At 37.8% G+C, this 8,096-nt stretch overlaps 1 long non-coding RNA gene across 1 annotated transcript in view; it reads right to left on the bottom strand.

Annotated features, from left to right (window-relative positions):
* LOC124720237 overlaps positions 1-7,659 on the bottom strand; it is a 28,304-nt gene extending 20,645 nt beyond the window's left edge. The window contains exon 1 of the long non-coding RNA XR_007006093.1: positions 7,475-7,659. This is a non-coding gene — a long non-coding RNA (uncharacterized LOC124720237). The remainder of the gene's footprint in view (positions 1-7,474) is intronic.
* Between the last annotated feature and the right edge of the window lie 437 nt (positions 7,660-8,096).

Genomic DNA, 8,096 nt, shown 5'->3' on the forward strand with positions numbered 1-8,096 from the left:
AAAACCAACTCCAGGAACTACTACAAAATCTTTGGGAAACAACTACAACAATATGAGGCCCCTACACTAATACTGAAAGATGAAGATGGAAGAATGACACACAGTAACAAGGAAAATGCAGAAATCATGGCAAAAGCATTTTACAAACTTCTGAATTGCAAGGAACCCAAAGAACCTTTACAAATCAACATAAATAGCCCAATAAAAACCAAACCTAACAAACTAGACCCTCCAACTTTCCAAGAAGTAGAAGAAATTCTTAAAGAACAAAAAAATTATAAGGCATGTGGAGAAGATCAGGTTTTTGTTGAAATGTGGAAATATGCAAGTGACACAGTCAAGACCTCCTTACACATGGCTCTAACAAAAATTTGGGTAACAGAACAATTTCCCGAACATTGGACCACAGCTATCATCGACCCACTACACAAAAAGGGAGATAAGAGCAACCCAGACAACTAAAGAGGAATCTCTCTCCTAGATTGCACATATAAAATTCTATCCAAGATCCTATATGAAAGAATCAAGGAGCAATTAGAACAGGAGTTAGGGGAATATCAGGGAGGTTTCAGACCATGGAGAAGCTGTGCAGAGCAGATAATTAGTTTAAAATTGATTATGGCATACTACAAGAAACGGAACAAACCTCTGGCAATAACATTTGTAGATTTTAAGAAGGCATATGACTGCCTCCACAGACCTTCAGTATTAAAAAATTTAAGAAATCTAGGACTCCATCCAAAACTAATTAAAATAATACAACTCACTCTAACCAACACCAAATCAAAAGTGAAGTTTAGAGGAGAAATTTCGGAACCATTCCTCATAAAAACAGGCTTAAGACAAGGTGACTGCCTATCACCATTACTTTTCAACTGTGCACTGGAATACATAATGAGAGAATGGTACAAGGACAATCCAAAGAGGATAAGGATTGGAAGTGCAAAAGATGATATTAGCTTAAACTGCTTGGGACTCGCTGATGATCTTGCTCTCTTAGCCAACACCGTTCAAGAAGCCAGACAACAGGTGAAATCACTACAAGAAATAGCAGAAAAAGTAGGCCTTAGAATATCATTTGAAAAAACGGAGATTATGCTAACTGATCCACCACTTGCAAACAGAATTACAATAGGAGAACAGGAAATCAAAATTGTTGATAAATTTAAGTATTTAGGCGAAATAATAACATACAATCTAAATAAGAAGCCATCATGGCAAAATAGAATAAAAAACTGAACTACGCAAATTACATTACCAAAACTACATACAACTAAAAAAGCCTATCTATAGATGCAAAATTAAAACACTATAAAACAGTTACACAACCAGAAATAACGTATGCAGCTGAAACTATCTTCAAAACAACTAATACAGCAGAAATTGACAGAATACTAAAAATAGAAAGAAGAATAATTAGGACATGTATAAATAAACAGTATAAAATAAATGACATTGGAGAATAGCATCAAATGAAACAGTATATAAGAAAATAGAACAATTCATGAGCACAATCAGGAAGAAACGCATCTCATTCTTTGGACATCTGATGAGAATTCCAGAAAACAGAATTAGTAAAAAAATAATACAAAAATTGTGGAATAGCAAGAGCGACATTAAATGGATCACAGAAATTAAGGAAGATATAAAAGAACTTCAAATTACAGTAGATGACCTAAAAAACAAGACAGAGAAAACCAGAATACTGCAAGACCCACAAACCAGACTACAAATGAAAATCAATAAAAGGAGTACAGGAAGAGTTGTCTCAGATGAAGAAAGAAAGAAAATATCTGAAAGAATGAAGAAATATTGGGCAGACAGAAGAGCAAAACACCTTTCATATAAGAATAGCCTCTAATAATTATATTACCTAAATATATTAAGTTATTGTCGAACCAAATTGTATCCACTTGTAACAACTTGTTTAGAACTTTGCATTTTTGACTACAGTGGTCCTATGAAGGCCATAAAATAAAATAAAAAAAATAAAAATTTAAAGTAGTACATGACTCTTTTCTTTTAAATTTACATAACTTAAACTTTGAACACATTTGTGTTTTCAGGTGTCCTGTTGAAAACATGAAATGTGATAACTATACTGCTAAAATTGGTATAATTATACATAAATAACAATTTGGTTTGGGATTCAGAGGATGAAAGGAGTGACAGAAGAAGAGTGAAATATTGGTTATCCCAGAGCTATGGGTTTGCTAGGCTTCCATCTGTTGCATCCTTTAACAAACTAGGTTAACATGGGATCCAAACTGTTTTGTCATTTCAAGTAGATCTAACATGTACTGGGAGTATACAAATGGTACTGTGTGGAAGATCTTATTTTATGTTTGTTTTCTGTACTGTGATTCTTTTGCAATCATTTAAGTTTGTCAAGGAGTATACTATGGAGGTGTTTTATTATTTCAATTTATTGTTTACATTTATCATCAGTGTGTTGAATTGGGTTGCTGTTCCTGCCATTTTGGGGCTGTGGGTAGACAAGAGGAGTTGTGGATGGCGGAGTGTTGCTGTAGATTTCCAATAAATTTCAATCTGATGTCTATTATTCATTAATCTAAGGGTCAAGTCTAATAAGTTTACAATGTCGCCTACTTGTTTCTCAACTGTGAACTTTATACTTTCATGGAAGGTGCTGAACAAATAGATAACTCATTGCTAGTTTATTGTGATGTGTATGACATGGAAAGGAGCCTGAGGCCACTGGACGTATTACATTTCAGTTATTTTATTCACATGTTTAGATTTATGTTCAGGTTTTAGTCAGTGACCTCCACACAGCCATGTTCTAAAATATGGATTTGTTTCTTTACACACAGTGCCTAGTGTAACCCTAAAATCCTAACACAATACACACCTCGCATTAACACAAATAAATTCACCTGTTGACTGAAATGTTTGTCTGGACTGTAGCTTTATATGGAAGTGAAACTTGGACAATAAACAGTATAGACAAGAGGAGATTAGAAGCCGTTTCAATGTAGTGCTGCAGAAGAATGCTAAAGATCTGGTGGGTAGTCTGAATCACCAATGAAAAGGTATTTGTTTTTGAACAATGTCCCACATGTACACTCAATCCTTTTATATTACCAATTTCATGTTTGTGACTAGTTTTGCCAGCTGCGACCCATGACAATGCCCCATTCCAGATCATTAATGTGGCGGATCCCAAAATTAATGGCAAAGACTGGAATATAAACAAATAAAATAAAAACAATATAGTATGCCCAAGGCACTATATTATCACAAATAGTTTATCATTTGCTGACCCACAATTAAAATTCTCCAATGACAATAATCTAGAAGATCATTATCGATAAAGAGGTATATAATCTGGGAGTATAGAAATTTATAGCACCCCCAGCCTAAATGTACAGTCACGTTAACAGGAAACATCATGAGGTTAAAAGTAACAGTCAATTGGGTACTGGAGGGATGTGTTGGCAGTAAAAATTTTGGAGACAGACAAAGCCTTGAATACTGTAGGTAGGTTCACATGGATGTAGGTTGCAGTAGTTATTCAGAGATGAAGAGGCTTGCACATGATGGACTAGATTGGAGATACGTACGAAATCAGTCTTGGGAGTGATGACCACAACAATATCCAAGCAGCAGTAATGTAGATAGACCACAGGCAAGAAAAGCCGCATGCTGGCTGACCCTCTTTGAATTCCAAACAGGTGTTTGTTCTTCTCCTGTTTGTCTCTTACTTTCCATTTTTCATCATCAGTGAAGAGTCCAACTGCAGCCTTTGGGTCCACCAAATTTGTATACGTCTATTCTGCCTGAAAATTTCAACAAGTGTTACATTCTTTCAAATAACAAACCTTATACAAAAGTCACAAATGCACAGAGGCACAGAGAAAGGAACAGAGTCTAGAATGCGTTTTGGACTTGTTTCACTTAAATAGTTCTGTCAACTTAGAGCAGAGAATGGAAGCTGATCTGGAGAAAATACAGGAAGTAACAGAACACACTAATATTTAAGTATTGCGGCAACACAACCAGCCGTGATGTAAAACAGCTGTCAGCCATGTAATCTGGGTGCTGAGTGTACTGATTTCGATTGAATCAATATCTCGTATGTTCTGTTACTGTCGCTCCAATTTGCAGATGTGGATATGCTAATTATGGCCTGCATCTGAATAGGGTGTGTAGGCAGAGATACTAGAGGAGCATCTTGCAGGATGTGTAAGGCAACCCATCTTTTGGTTAGTCAGATTAGAGAGACAGATTTGATAGGAATTAGAACTGCACAGAACCATAAAATACGGAATAGTTTCCAGAAAAGTTAAATGTTTGGTCCGTCAAAACATTTGGATGTTGAATAAAGAGGTAGATCATCTTTCATGTCAGGAAGGTGTGTGAAATTCAGATGTGTGTTTTGTGCCTCTCTCTACACCATGTGCGCACAGTGATGGAGAAATAAGGTGTACGGGATTACAGGCCAGCATCATGTATGTGTGATTACAGGCTAGCATCATTTATGTGTACAGTTAATTTGGAAAAAGGAGTTTAACACAAAAGCAAAAATACAAAAACAAGCACTTTCTCCTCAGATCGCAATGTAAAAGCATGTGCTTGTCAGCTGTTACTAAGAATAATACACTTCTAATTATAACACTCCTCAGGTGGTCTATGAGACTTTCAGTGATTTAAGAGACATCTAGATGAATTATTGAGCTATATGTCAAAGAAGCTGAACCAGTTATTAGTTTGTGAGGATTTTAATGCATTTCTTGGAGGATTCCGAGAGGTCAAAAGTACTAGAACCATTATTTTGGTGTTTGAATCTGATTTTAGTAGTGAATTTTGCAACTTGTGAGCAGGAAGATAGTAAGATCCTGATTAAAAACATATTTATTGACACAGCTCAGGCTGAAACAACTGATGTGCAACAAATTGTTAATGGAAAAGGGAAATTTATTTAAAGTCCATTATAGTTTAAGTTCGTTTTGAACAAAACTACTGCATTTTAATGAAAGTCTAAAACATATCCAGAAATACACATATTCTGACAAATTAATAATGCAGATGTCTTTAGCATATTTCTGCACAGTAATGTATTATGGAATAATTGCATGCTTAAGGTGATACCAAAGAGGTGAACTATTCATGCATCGACTATCTACTGAATGCACACCACACTTCTCATTATAAGTCTTACAAGCATTTATATAGCTATTACCGTTTCACAATCACTCATTTTCAAGGGTATCTGTATGGGGTTGGATGAAATTATTTTATACTTATTGTCCAATTTAAAAAAATACAGTACAATAAAAAGGCATTTTTCTTTAAATAGTCACTGAACCTAGTTTTTCTTCCACAGCATATACCAGGTAATTACACTCACTTCTTCCCCTGGAATACTTAAGTATCTTGTAGTGGTCAGTTTACAATCACCAGGCTGGTGGGTCAGAATCCTGTTAATTAAACCATAAAATCGGAAGTAGGTATTCTTATTGTATTTCAGGCAGTGTGATTCGGCAGCAAACGATAGTATGAATACAAGGTGCATGTTACTGAAGCTATAAAACTAATTTTTGCATGCGACCTATCTCCTAGGGGCATATTTCAAAAATATCTTCCTCTCAGCAACGGTCTTGGGTACAAGTATTGGTTTACAAGGACAAAAAGAGTTTGGTGCAGGGAAATACGGAAGTGTCCGATCCCACCCGTCTGCTTTGACCCATGACGTCACAAATATGGCAGAAACGACCACAAACCAAGATTCCAATATGGCACGTATAAAGTCGTTACGTACACATTATGAGGACGATAATACATCGAAAAACAAACACCCACAATTTCCAAAAAAGCCTAATGACACTAACGGGAGAAGCGCGGGAAATGGGGCGTTTTTGTGTGTGTGTGTGTGTGTGTGTGTGTGTGTGTGTGTGTGTGTGTGTGTGTGTGTGTGTGTGTGTGTGTGGGGGGGGGGGGGGGGGGGGCAAACTAAATATAAACAAATTTAGACACCCACCCACATACAAAACCACACAAAACGACGAAAAAAAAAACCGAGATCACAAAACTCCCCAAATACCACTAAACACAATATCATCTGGACTCTGACACTTCCCTTGACCTATACAGCTCAACAGCAGCTTCCGATCCCATAAATTAGGATCAAACATTTCCCTTGGCCTATATAGCTCAAAAACATCTCCCGATACCAAAACCAACATATATAGCCAGACATTGGGATCGGACACGAAAACCCTGAACATACCACCAGAGAGCACAACAAACCACAACACGACGACATCTACAAACACGCCACACTCCAAACCAAACTCCGCGCCGTCATGACGTCACACACAACACCCTTACCTCACGGGTCAAAGCCGACGCGTGGGACCGGACGCTTCTGTCGACCCTGGTTTAAGTAGGCCTATCACAAATCCATTTGTTCCTTTGGTTTAAAATAGCTCTGGAACATAATGATTCGATTAATCAGTGAAACTCTAATTGGCTGATCTCATTACCGTCTGCTGTGTATTAAAAGTGACGAAATTTCGTAACTAACCATTACAATTATATTTGTAAATAAACATATTCACCTACAAAACAAAAAAAAAACTTTGGAAATATTACTGTTACTGACAACACACAAAGTGCATGTGCTGGAGTAATACACATGATATCTTCTCATATGTGCCATTCCACTAACTGAATTGCTCGAAAGCAATTTAATTTTTAATTGAAAAACTTAACATCTCCTCTTATGTAACGTTCATTACTTGGTATGTGTTCCGGTACCGCAATATTTTACACACATGTTGAAGCTCTATTTGCACTTGAGATCGTTTACTGCAACGGTCTCTTACACAACACCTGTAAAATAACGAGGAATTAAGAAATCAACTATACTGTTCTCATTATATTTGTTTTCCTTTCACGTTTGTCTCGTTTTGTTTTAATTCGTCACTTCCCGTGATGTTACACTGAACAGAAATAAACAAATGAGAAAAGCATGCTTCAGGAACTGCACGCTACAAGTTGAAACGAGATTTCGAAAAAATGGTTCAAATGGCTCTGAGCACTATGGCACTCAACTGCTGAGGTCATTAGTCCCCTAGAACTTAGAACTAGTTAAACCTAACTAACCTAAGGACATCACAAACATCCATGCCCGAGGCAGGATTCGAACCTGCGACCGTAGCGGTCTTGCGGTTCCAGACTGCAGCGCTTTTAACCGCACGGCCACTTCGGCCGGCAAACGAGATTTCGTTTCGCTGGCTCAGTTACTGGTGACATTATTTTGTGTTTTTCCAACAAGTGTTCACCAGTAAAAGCACCTACAATGTACGTTACGAATTTAACCTCAACATTCTGCAGCTAGTTACGTCACGAGCTGTACAAGTAAAAATACTGCACGTCTTTGCTACGTGATATACTAGGCGGGGAATCTTACATTTTCTAATCTACGTTAATGCGTGAAAATTGCACTTACTCCACACAATGCAGTTGCTTTTGTGTTCTGCCAACTTGCTCTGCAGATGTTCATCAGTCATATTCTTCTTCTTGCTGCTTCCCTCTCTTCTTGGCTTCGAAAGTGCAGCTAAAAGCACAGCTTTGTTTGACTTATTCAACACAAAAATACACAATACTTGCTATTTTAAACGAACAACGTCCATGACCAACGTGGCTACAAATACCACAAAGTGCAATCAGCCATAAGCCGTACGTACGCAATGACGGCCACACTTTCACAGGCAAGGGCAGTTTGTGCTGCCGCCGGCAGCTGCTGCCCTCTCGCGCCGCTCCTCTAGACTAGGTGCAGCCGGCCAGGTGTGGGTTCTCCGCCATTATACATCTTGCCTTCTCCACCCCTGGACCACCGTCGTGAACGCAACGTACCAGCAACACAACAGTAACGCACAAGCAACAAACAGGTAAAACTCATAGAAAATAAGGCTGAGCGTTTACATTTACGGAAATTGAAGATAGTGAGGGGCAGGCAAGGACATAATTAGGAGAGTAAAAATGACGTGGGCTAATCGGTAGTGTTTCCAACACTAAACGAGAGTACCAAACCTCCGATTTGTCCGAAACGGGAAATTAGGAAACACTTC

This window comes from Schistocerca piceifrons, chromosome 11, assembly GCF_021461385.2.
Source record: "Schistocerca piceifrons isolate TAMUIC-IGC-003096 chromosome 11, iqSchPice1.1, whole genome shotgun sequence".
Lineage (NCBI taxonomy): Eukaryota > Metazoa > Arthropoda > Insecta > Orthoptera > Acrididae > Schistocerca > Schistocerca piceifrons.